Raw genomic sequence first — 12,541 nt, 5'->3', positions numbered from 1 at the left:
AGAGTTTGATATAGGAGATAAACATCTAACTCCAGTGGAACTAGATTTGTGCCATATTGTATAGCCTCATCATGTGTTGGGGTACCTCCTTGTGTGTGACAGTACAATCGTCTGTTGACGATTCTAAGATGGGATGGATAAGGCTTATGAAAACTTAGCCATTCGAACAATATAATATAAAAGAAAATTTTAAGAGCAGGCAATTTTTATCAGTCCAAGTATAATTTTAATAAAGTATGAGTGCTCCCAAAGTACAAAGCTGACTCTTATTCAAAACCTACTTATGACATTATTGAAAGGGTAGCAATGAAAAGAATGGTAATAGATGTCTGCATGCATGTACACAAATACACACACACATACACAAACACATGCACACGGACAACAATCAAGTTCTACTATTTGCTACAATTGAGGATGGTGACAGAAACTAGAAGTTGGGAATGGGAGTTTAAAATCCCATTACAGGGACACCTGGGTGGCTCAACGTTTGGGTGTCTGCCTTTGGCTCAGGGCATAATCCTGGGGTTCCGGGATCCAGTCCTGCATCAGGCTTCCCGCAGGGAGCCTACTTTTCTCTATGCCTTCTCTCTGTGTCTCTCATGAATAAATAAATAAATAATTTTAAAATAAAATAAAATCCCATTACAATGTAAGTTCTTCCTCCTGATGCCCACACCTTAACTGTGGGCAGATCTTCCTCAGACTTGTTGATGCTTAGGAAAATTCACAACACATAGAAGGAACTTATGCATTTATCATAGAGAGCCATTGTAATTATTCAGTACTTATTAAAGGTAAAATAGAATGCTTTTTTAGTTTCCTCACATCCATGTTATATTTATTGTGTGGATGGATGGAAGAAAAATCAGAGGAAAGCAACGGGATGAAGGGATAAAGTTAAGTATTTAAATGACTGACTTTTTAGTTTATTCCAATTTTTTACTTCACATATACTCTTCAGTGATAAGGAGAAAATTTTATTGCTTCTCAAACAAGAAAAAAGTACATTCAACTTTTCCATTTTGATAACAAAGAAAGTATTTTGTTAGCTGTTTTCCAAATGTTCAACATTCTCCTCACCCTGTATAAAATTTCAGGTACCTTGAATTCAACTAATAAATTTTTCATATCAAATATTTTAAAGGGAAAGTGAATCCAAGTAATTTCTGAAATATATATGTATTAGACATTGAGCCTCCCCTGAATTCATTGTGCCCCTGCACTGATAAACAGCAATATGTTGTGAATAGGATGGCCTCACATCCAGCCCCAGAGGTAGGATCTAACTTGTCAAGCCAAGTAGAGTAGTTCCATCTCCTTCTTTGTACATCATGGTAACAAAAGTCCAAGACTTGTTCTGATGGAAAAGAAATACTCTTTCCTCTCTGCCTCTCTCTCTCCTCCAGCTAAATGAGGATGGGAAAGTTTGAAGCCCTGGCGGCCATGTGGTGACTGGGGGAGCTAGCCTTTAAAACAAAATGACACTGTGAAAAGCAGAGAGGTGACACACAAAGAGTTGGTCTTTGGTACACCTTTGAGCAAAGCCTGCCCTGACTCCAGACTTTTCAGTAATAAAAGCTGTACTTTCTTTAGTCATTTGAGTTGGGATTTCTTCCACTAAGATGCAAATGTACTATGCCAGATACAGCACATCTACGTGTCTTCAACCATGTGGGTTATTTTATTTTTCTTATAGAAATCCATCATATACTGAAAATTATGAACTTCTTTCCTTTGAAAAATATTCAGTCAAAGATGAAATGCAGATCTGGAAAAAAATGGAAAATATTTCTTAACACCAAAGGTTGGATTAAATTCCTAATGACACGATGTAGTAAGTAAACAAGCCTGAGGTCACCCGTGCTTGCCAGGGCCAGGGCTTGAGTTAAGACCTGTTTTATGATATTTTAATTTATCAGTCAACCTTTTCACTGTCAGGGGAAAGCATATTTCAGAGGGATAGAAACTTGGAAACTGACCATCTGAACAAAGTCAGCAAATCTATAGGTTTGACAACCTGACACTTCTAAGGAGCATTTGACCTGACACTTCTAAAGAGCATTTAACACCAACCATGGTCTAAAGTAAGCATAAAATGATTTAGCGGTCCCAGAGAAATCTCTTTTGAGCAAGAACAGGTGACACTAGGTAAAAGGCCATTGTCGAGTCTAGGAGAGTAAAATTACCAGCAGTGGAATTAAAAGAACTTCAAGATCCCCAAAGCAAAGGCTCTGTAGTCAGAGCACTACAGCATTTTCCTCAATGGAAATATGTCCAATCAATTCCTGCTTTCTCCAGAAAGCATTCCATCGATTTCTTTTCCATCCATTCCATGAAGTTTTTTCTTTCTTTCTTTCTTTCTTTCTTTCTTTCTTTCTTTCTTTCTTTCTTTCTTTCTTTCTTTCTTTCTTTCTTTTTTTAAATTTATTTATTTGAAAGGGATACAGAGCAGGAGGTGGGGAGAAAGATGGAGGGCAAAGAGAGAAGCAGACTCCCCCCTGAGCCGGAAGCCGAATGCAGGCTCCATCCCCGGATCTTGGCATCATGACCTGAGTGGAAAGCAGACTTTTACTGACTGAGCCAACCAGACGCCACCATGATGTTTTTCTCCTTATCAAACTCTTTGTGATAGTCTTATGTGTCATCTTGATTAAGATGGCACCTAGGCCTTTAATCAAACACTAATCCAGGTATTGCTGCATAGATATTTTGTAGATACCCTTGATATCTACAATCAGCTGACTTTAAGTAAAGGAGATTACCCTTGGTAGGGTGAGCAGGCCTCTTCCAATTACTTAAAGGCCTTAAGAGCAAAGACTGAGGTTTCCTGGAAGAAAAGGACATTCTGCCTCAAGCCTGCAGCAAGTCCTGCCTGTTTCTAGCCTGCTGGTCTGTCCTGTGGATTTTATTTTTTTATTATTATTATTTTTTAATTAATTTTTTTAAAGATTTTATTTATTCATGAGAGACACAGAGAGAGAGAGGCAGAGACACAGGCAGAGGGAGAAGCAGGCCCCACGCAGGGAGCCTGATGTGGGACTCTATCCTGGGACTCCAGGATCACACCCTGGGCCAAAGGCAGGTGCTAAACTGCTGAGCCACCCAGGGATCCCCTGTCCTGTGGGTTTTAGACTTGTAGGTTCCCACACCTTTGTGAGCTGATTTCTTAAAATTTCTCTCTATATATAGATGATCAATGGACACATGAGAAAGAGTGATGCATAAATAGATAACATACATAGATGAGTAGATAGGTATTTAGATATAAATACATAAATATACCCAACATACATGTATTTGTGCACATGCATGTACATGTGCATGCACACACACACACACACACACACACACACATATCTTGGTTCTGTTTCTCTGGAGAGCCCTGAATTATATACACTATTCAATAAGCCAGATAGGACAAACCTAAAATTGCCCTGTTGAAAATCAAGAAATTGAGAGAGAATCCTTGGGATGTAAGAAACCACTATTCAGTGACAAAGGGAGACAGTGATGTATAAATAAGACCTCAAAAATGCCGTTTGATAGAGTGGAAACCACAGAGAAAATTTTCCACAACCAGAGAAAAGATTTTACCATTGAGACTTTCTTAAAACAGGCAGCCATTTTACTGATAATGTCCATAGATAAAGGAAAAACAACAAGCTCTCTAGTTGAAATAATTTGGAACTAGTTACATAGAAGGAAGGATAAGCTCACCCATCCTTCTTTTCCTTATTCTGTACACAAAACCATCTGGTTCCTTCTTCGTTGTTGTTATAATTTTATTACTAATCACATAGAGCATAAATTTATGGCAGGCTCCCTTAAGAGGGAAAAAGATTGCACAGAGAGTTTTAAATTACTTATATTATCCCTATAAAATTAGTTGATTAATGTGTCAGTACAGTCCAAACTCAAGTCATGTGTCCATCACTTTTTGTTGTCTATATTAAGCATTTGTTGTGTACCCCATGCTATGCCAGGCCATAGGAGCTATGGGCTTGTTTTCAAAGAGCTTATTTTCTAGTCAGGGACAAAGATGAACCTTTGAAAAGCAAAATGAATAATATGACTGAGTGTAGAACTGAATGCTAGCAGATATAAAGAAGATGCTATCTACCATTGGATTTTGATAAAGATGATTATAAAGGACTCAAATTCTCAAAGAAGATTTCATAAAGAAGACATGTACAGATCACTAGTAAAGATGTAAGATTCTTTGGCATTAAAACAAAATTCCCAGGGTGCCTGGGTGGCTCAGTAGGTTAAGCATCTGCCTTCAGCTCAGGTCATGATACCAGGGTCCTGGGATCTAGCCCCACATCGGGCTCCCTGCTCAGCAGGGAGTCTGCTTCTCCTCTTCCTCTGCTGTTCCCCCTGCTTGTGCTCTCTCACTCTCTCTGTCAAATAAATAAATAAAAATCTTTTTAAAAAATTCTCTGTGATTTAACCCAGAGTTATTTAACCCAGTTTAGCCATAGCATTCTGTCTGCAAAATGGAAACAGTGCATCTTTCTGGATCAGAAATGATGCTTTTAGCTGAAAATTACAGTGCCTAATCACATTTTATGTGCTTAACTATTTGCTAGGAAAAGAAGTGAATGGATGGGAATTATGTCTGGTTTGGGAACTATCTATATAAAGCAATCGAAAAACACAGTGGTAACAATGCTAATGCTGTGCTTGGGCGAGCTGTCAACCTTAATTTGGGACTTGTCACCATCTGTGTCCTGAAAGTGAGCCACACATTGGAAGATCCCTTAGGAATAAATAACCTAGGAGGTCATTCAACAAGGAACCTCAGAAACTTGAGAAGAAGGGTTTCACTTTTGGCCTCTGGAGAAAATGAGTATAATCCAGATGATCAAGCAAGAGAGGTGGTACCACCCAAAAGCATGAAACGTACAGAAACTCTTAAGTTGAAGAACTGGCCAGAATGACTAGATAGTGAATATCTCAAGCAAACATGGATTTAAAACTAACCTGGGACAAGATATCTTGTTTCAGAGGCCGGAAGCTGAGCAGGCATTTAGGAGATAGGTTAGTGATTGTGCCTCTCTTAGAGTGTCTGCAAGGAGTAGGAGTGGAGTGACACACAGTTTGCCCTAGGTGCTGAATTTGGGGTCCCCATCTGTAGGATATGTTAGCAGGCTGATCCCTGAGGAATTGACTGATGCAAAAACTTTCATTTGAAGCCAGAAATCTGGGCTGGGATGCTGCAGCTGCTAACATGCATTCTCAGGTTAGTTGGAGAAAAACAACAAATAGTGCCAGCAAATGGATTAAAAAAGAAAATCTGTGCTCATTCAGTTCAACACTCTCTGTATTTGTCTCATTTCCCTTAACTTCTTTTTTAAAATGTTTAAAATTTTTAATTTAAATCCAATTTAATTAACAGATAATCTATTATTAGTTTTGGGGGTAGAGTTTAGTGATTCATCAGTTGCATATAATACCCAGTGCTCATTACAAATGCCCTCCTTAATGCCCATCACCCAACTACCCCACCCCACCACCCACCTCCCCTCTAACACTCACAGTTTGTTTTTTATAGTTAGGAGTCTCTTATGGCTTTCCTCCTTCTCTATTTTCAACGTATTTTTCCTTCCCTTCCCCTCTGTTCATCTGTTTTGTTTCTTAAATTCCACATATGAGTGAAATCATATAGTATTTGTCTTTCTCTGACTTATTAGCTTAATACTCTCTAGTTCCATCCATGTGTTGCAAATGGCAAGATTTCATCCTTTTTGATGGCTAAGTAATACTCCATTGTGGGTATGTGTATGTGTGTGTATACCATATCTTCTTTACCCATTCATCTGTTAATAGACATCTGGATTCTTTCCATATTTTAGCTATTGTGGATATTGTTACTATAAACATTGGGGTAAAGGTGCCCCTACAAACCATTATTTTTGTATCCTTTGGGTAAATACCTAATAGTGCAATTGCTGGGTCATAGGGTAGTTTCATTTTTAATTTTTGAGGAACCTCCGTATTGTTTTCCAGAGTGACTGCACCAGTTTGCATTCCCACCAACAGTGCAAGAGGGTTAACCTTTCTCTACATCGTAGCCAACATCTTTTGTTTCCTGAATTGTTAATTCATCATTCTGCCTGGTGTGAAATGGTATCTCATTGTGGTTTAGATTTGTGTTTCCCTGATGCCAAGTGATGTTGAGCATTTTTTCTCATGTCTGTTGGCCATTTGTGTGTCTTATTTGGAGAAATGTCTGTTCATATCTTCTGCCTGTTTCTTGACAGTATTTTTTGTTTTTTGGGTGTTGAGTTTGATAAGTTCTTTATAGATTTTGGGTACTTGCCTTTTATCTGATATATCATTTGCAAATATCTTCTCCCATTCCATAGGTTGCCTTTTAGTTTTATTGATTGTTTCCTTTGCTGTGCAAATGTTTTTTATCCTGATGAAGTCCCAGTAATTCATTTTTGCTTTTGTTTCTCTTGCCTCTGAAGACATGTCTAGCAAGAAGTTGCTGTAGCAGAGATAAGAGGCTGCTGCCTGTGTTTTCCTCTAGGATCTTGATGGATTCCTGTCTCTCTTAACTCTTAAATACAAGTTTCACTGGAAAAAAATCTATCTATTTTGAGATAGATTAATATGCCCCAGAGTACTAACTGGGCTGTGACAGTGAGAGAGGGTCTGCCCACATACTGGGTCACAAATAGGGTCTGAACTGATAACAAAAGATTGGGATCGTCCCCTGCATATTCTCAGATCATAATGCCTTGAAATTAGAACTAAATCACAACAAGAAATTTGGAAGGACCTCAAACACGTGGAGGTTAAGGACCATCCTGCTAAAAGATGAAAGGGTCAACCAGAAAATTAAGGAAGAATTAAAAAGATTCATGGAAACTAATGAGAATGAAGATACAACCGTTCAAAATCTTTGGGATGCAGCAAAAGCAGTCCTAAGGGGGAAATACATCACAATACAAGCATCCATTCAAAAACTGGAAAGAACTCAAATACAAAAGCTAACCTTACACGTAAAGGAGCTAGAGAAAAAACAGCAGATGGATCCCTACGCCCAGTAGAAGAAGAGAGTTAATTAAGATTCGAGCAGAACTCAACGAAATCGAGACCAGAAGAACTGTGGAACAGATCAACAGAACCAGGAGTTGGTTCTTTGAAAGAATTAATAAGATAGATAAATCATTAGCCAGCCTTATTAAAAAGAAGAGAGAGAAGACTCAAATTAATAAAATCATGAATGAGAAAGGAGAGATCACTACCAACACCAAGGAAATACAAACGATTTTAAAAACATATTATGAACAGCTATACGCCAATAAATTAGGCAATCTAGAAGAAATGGACGCATTCCTGGAAAGCCACAAACTACCAAAACTGGATCAGGAAGAAATAGAAAACCTGAACAGGCCAATAACCAGGGAGGAAATTGAAGCAGTCATCAAAAACCTCCCAAGACACAAGAGTCCAGGGCCAGATGCCTTCCCTGGGGAATTCTATCAAACGTTTAAAGAAGAAATCATACCTATTCTACTAAAGCTGTTTGGAAAGATAGAAAGAGATGGAGTACTTCCAAATTCATTCTATGAGGCCAGCATCACCTTAATTCCAAAACCAGACAAAGACCCCACCAAAAAGGAGAATTACAGACCAATATCCCTGATGAACATGGATGCAAAAATTCTCAACAAGATACTAGCCAATAGGATCCAACAGCACATTAAGAAAATTATTCACCATGACCAAGTAGGATTTATCCCCGTTGAACCAAGGCTGGTTCAACACTCATAAAACAATCAATGTGATTCATCATATCAGCAAGAGAAAAACGAAAAACCATATGATCCTCTCATTAGATGCAGAGAAAGCATTTGACAAAATACAGCATCCATTCCTGATCAAAACTCTTCAGAGTGTAGGGATAGAGGGAACTTTCCTCAACATCTTAAAAGCCATCTACGAAAGGCCCACAGCAAATATCATTCTCAATGGGGAAGCACTGGGAACCTTTCCCCTAAGATCAGGAACAAGACAGGGATGTCCACTCTCACCACTGCTATTCAACATAGTATTGGAAGTCCTAGCCTCAGCAATCAGACAACAAAAAGACATTAAAGGCATTCAAATTGTCAAAGAAGAAGTCAAACTCTCCCTCTTCGCCGATGACATGATACTCTACATAGAAAACCCAAAAGCCTCCACCCCAAGATTGCTAGAACTCATACAGCAATTTGGTAGCGTGGCAGGATACAAAATCAATGCCCAGAAATCAATGGCATTTCTATACACTAACAATGAGACTGAAGAAAGAGAAATTAAGGAGTCAATCCCATTTCCAATTGCACCCAAAAGCATAAGATACCTAGGAATAAACCTAACCAAAGAGGTCAAGGATCTATACCCTAAAAACTATAGAACACTTCTGAAAGAAATTGAGGAAGACACAAAGAGATGGAAAAATATTCCATGCTCATGGATTGGCAGAATTAATATTGTGAAAATGTCAATGTTACCCAGGGCAATGTACACATTTAATGCAATCCCTATCAAAATACCATGGACTTTCTTCAGAGAGTTAGAACAAATTACTTTAAGATTTGTGTGGAATCAGAAAAGACCCCGAATAGCCAGGGGAATTTTTAAAAAAGAAAACCATATCTGGGGGGCATCACAATGCCAGATTTCAGGTTGTACTACAAAGCTATGGTCATCAAGACAGTGTGGTACTGGCACAAAAACAGACACATAGATCAATGGAACAGAATAGAGAACCCAGAATTGGACCCTGAACTTTATGGTCAACTAATATTCAATAAAGGAGGAAAGACTATCCATTGGAAGAAAGACAGTCTCTTCAATAAATGGTCCTGGGAAAATTGGACATCCACATGCAGAAGAATGAAACTAGACCATTCTCTTACACCATACACAAAGATAAACTCAAAATGGATGAAAGATCTAAATGTGAGACAAGATTCCATCAAAATCCTAGAGGAGAACACAGGCAACACCCTTTTTGAACTTGGCCACAGTAACTTCTTGCAAGATACATCCACGAAAGCAAAAGAAACAAAAGCAAAAATGAACTATTGGGACTTCATCAAGATAAGAAGCTTTTGCACAGCAAAGGATACAGTCAACAAAACTAAAAGACAACCTACAGAATGGGAGAAGGTATTTGCAAATGACGTATCAGATAAAGGGCTAGTTTCCAAGATCTATAAAGAACTTCTTAAACTCAACACCAAAGAAACAAACACTCCAATCATGAAATGGGCAAAAGACATGAAGAGAAATCTCACAGAGGAAGACATAAACATGGCCAACATGCACACGAGAAAATGCTCTGCATCACTTGCCATCCAGGAAATACAAATCAAAACCACAATGAGATACCACCTCACACCAGTGAGAATGGGGAAAATTAACAAGGCAGGAAACCACAAATGTTGGAGAGGATGCGGAGAAAAGGGAACCCTCTTACACTGTTGGTGGGAATGTGAACTGGTGCAGCCACTCTGGAAAACTGTGTGGAGGTTCCTCAAAGAGTTAAAAATAGACCTGCCCTACGACCCAGCAATTGCACTGTTGGGGATTTACCCCAAAGATTCAGATGCAATGAAACCCCGGGACACCTGCACCCCGATGTTTATAGCAGCAATGTCCACAATAGCCAAACTGTGGAAGGAGCCTCGGTGTCCATCGAAAGATGAATGGATAAAGAAGATGTGGTTTATGTATACAATGGAATATTACTCAGCCATTAGAAACGACAAATACCCACCATTTGCTTCAACGTGGATGGAACTGGAGGGTATAATGCTGAGTGAAGTAAGTCAATCGGAGAAGGACAAACATTATATGGTCTCATTCATATTGGGGAATATAAATAATAGTGAAAGGGAATATAAGGGAAGGGAGAAGAAATGTGTGGGAAATATCAGAAAGGGAGACAGAACATAAAGACTCCTAACTCTGGGAAACGAACTAGGGCGGTGGAAGGGGAGGAGGGCGGGGGGTGGGGGTGAGTGGGTGACGGGCACTGAGGGGGACACTTGATGGGATGAGCACTGGGTGTTATTCTGTATGTTGGTAAATTGAACACCAGTAAAAATTTAATTTATTAAAAAAAAAAAGAGAGAGAGGGTCTGCTTAAGAGTCAGCTTGTGGCATCAGGATACACTGTCTTTACACCATTCTGTCCCTTCATTTCTTCTTCTTCTTTTTTAATTCATGAGAGACACCGGGAGAGAGGCAGAGACACAGGCAAAGGGAGAAGCAGGCTCCTCACAGGGAGCCTGGTGTGGGATTCGATCCCCAGACCCGGGATCACTCCCTGAGCCAAGGCCAACCCACCCAGGCATCCCCCTTTACTTCTTTCAGCAACTATGAAGGCAGCTGACCTCTGGACATATACTTCTATGGAATAAGACATATCCTTCTGTTTAAGCCAATCAGAATCGGGTTCTTGGTCACCTGCTGCTGAAAATGCCTCTGTCTTTTTCACCTGGTGAATACCTTCTCAGCTTTGAGACCCTGCTCTTGTCGCATTGAGTCACTGCCTACCTTCTTAATGCTCCAGATTTCTATCATGGCACCTCTGCTCTTAGGGTTTATTTCTATCTCTGTCAGCCAGACAGTAAGCCCCTTAAGAGAAGGAAGTTACTCATTTTCCCCCCAGAATTGAAAGAGTCCCTGGCACAACAAATGTGAATGAATGAACGAATATGTGACCTTAGAGATAGAGATTCTCTGTGACAGCAGAAATGCTGAAATGTAATTATGAGTCAAGAGAAAAGGAAGCAAGAATAATAAAGGACAGTGTGGAACAGGGAGTGAGGAGAGAGAAAAATGGGAAAAATAAGAGACTGTAATTATGAGAAACTGATATATGATCAAATTAAGGTTTATGGAAATTCCATTGGATGGGAAAGAAAAAAGTGTATCTAACTGTATAAATGCTTTTACCAATAAGCCATAGAAATAAATATTAATGCCATTTTGGCATTTATCACCTCATTCCATAGCTGTGGATTTGCCTGACTCCTGTGCTAATAGCAAGCAACACAAAGGCAAGCCAAGCACTTGGATCTTCATGTCATGCCCAGCACCTAACACAGTGTGTGTCAGGTCCTCATTAAGATCTGTTGAATTGAGGATCGAATAAAGACTTTAAAGCTTCAAAGTTAGCTCTCACCCTGATTACTGAAAGCGCGGAAGAAATAACCTGTTGAACATTTTATTTGAAATTATTTGTTCCTTGTTAAATCGAATTACTTTTTTTCTCCTTTAACACTCTCTAACAATAACATGTAAATCATGAGCTTTTATTTCAGATTTAGAAACTTAACCATTAAGTACAAAAAGCCTGTGCTTGATACTTAAACCAGTTTAACTAATAAGGTTTAATATATATATTGTGTGTGTGTAGTATATATATATATATATATATATATATATATATATTTTTTTTTTTTTTTTTTTTAGCCAAAAGCATTGTAAAGCCAGAACTAGAAAAAAAAATTAGGCCATTCTTAGCAATGTCTTTTGTACAGCTTGGTGTCTTATTAATGTGAACAGTATTATTTCTATACTTCTCCACATGCTATTAAAGTCACACAGAGTACTGAGGTGAATGTATCCCTTTGTTCTCTTCTGCTCCCATTTTAATGGTATCATTACTTGTGTTATTAATATCCTATATTTCCTCCTGTAATGCTTGAAGTTCTGTATAAATAGTCATTCTTTCCAATCTGGTACTAGAATTATAAAAGCTCTCATTATCCTCATTGTGCAAATAGGAAAACAAGCATAAAGTGGCCCATTCTTTGCATAACGTGGTCCCAAAAATAGAGTATAAGGACAGTTGAAAGGAGACTTCTGGCTGAGTTCACTTCAAAATAAATTTGTCTGGGTCTATTGTCTCTAACCTGAGTAATAAACAGCTCACTCTTCAGAGAGATACATTCTCTTAGGCCCTACTCCCTGGTGTAGTCTTAAATTATTTCCACCAATTTCTAAAATGACAAATGTGTCACAAATATACAGGCCACACTAAACAAAGTCCTCATGATAAAAATATGTGAAGGCTCATGTAACATAAAACTCTCCTCTAATTTTGATTTTATTGATTCATCTTCCATGTGCCAAGTACTGTTATAGGTGCTATGTATAATAGATAAAAAGAAAAGAGGATATAGCGCCTGCCCTAAAGTTCTTCACAGCCTAGTGGAGAGTCAGACACATAAACTTGGTACAGTTTAATAAATGCTTTAATTGAGGTAAACACCAAGTGCCAGGCTAGCCCAGGACAGAGCACCAACCGGGAACAGAGTGTTGGGGATGGTATCAGAAAGTGGGGACAGAGAAGGGAAGAGCAGTAGGAGAATGAGCAGGATATATCCAAAGTGCATGGAGGATAATGGGGGAGGGAGGAAGCACGTGGCCCAGCTATATAATACGGTAGTTATTGTACCACCACAAAGGGAAGCACTTGTAGGGTGAAACCAGTGTTATGGATGACTGAGCAGAGAGACAGAAGAAT

At 38.8% G+C, this 12,541-nt stretch overlaps 1 long non-coding RNA gene across 1 annotated transcript in view; it reads left to right on the top strand.

Moving 5' to 3' along the window:
- Nucleotides 1-11,405, top strand: part of LOC111091506 — a 56,483-nt gene extending 45,078 nt beyond the window's left edge. The window contains exon 5 of the long non-coding RNA XR_005356207.1: nucleotides 11,025-11,405. This is a non-coding gene — a long non-coding RNA (uncharacterized LOC111091506). The remainder of the gene's footprint in view (nucleotides 1-11,024) is intronic.
- The last annotated feature ends 1,136 nt before the right edge of the window (nucleotides 11,406-12,541 follow it).

The sequence above is a fragment of the Canis lupus genome, chromosome 2 (assembly GCF_011100685.1).
Source record: "Canis lupus familiaris isolate Mischka breed German Shepherd chromosome 2, alternate assembly UU_Cfam_GSD_1.0, whole genome shotgun sequence".
Classification (NCBI taxonomy): Eukaryota; Metazoa; Chordata; class Mammalia; order Carnivora; family Canidae; genus Canis; species Canis lupus.
Note: the sequence above shows the minus strand (reverse complement) of the source record. Positions and strands in the feature narration are given on the sequence as shown.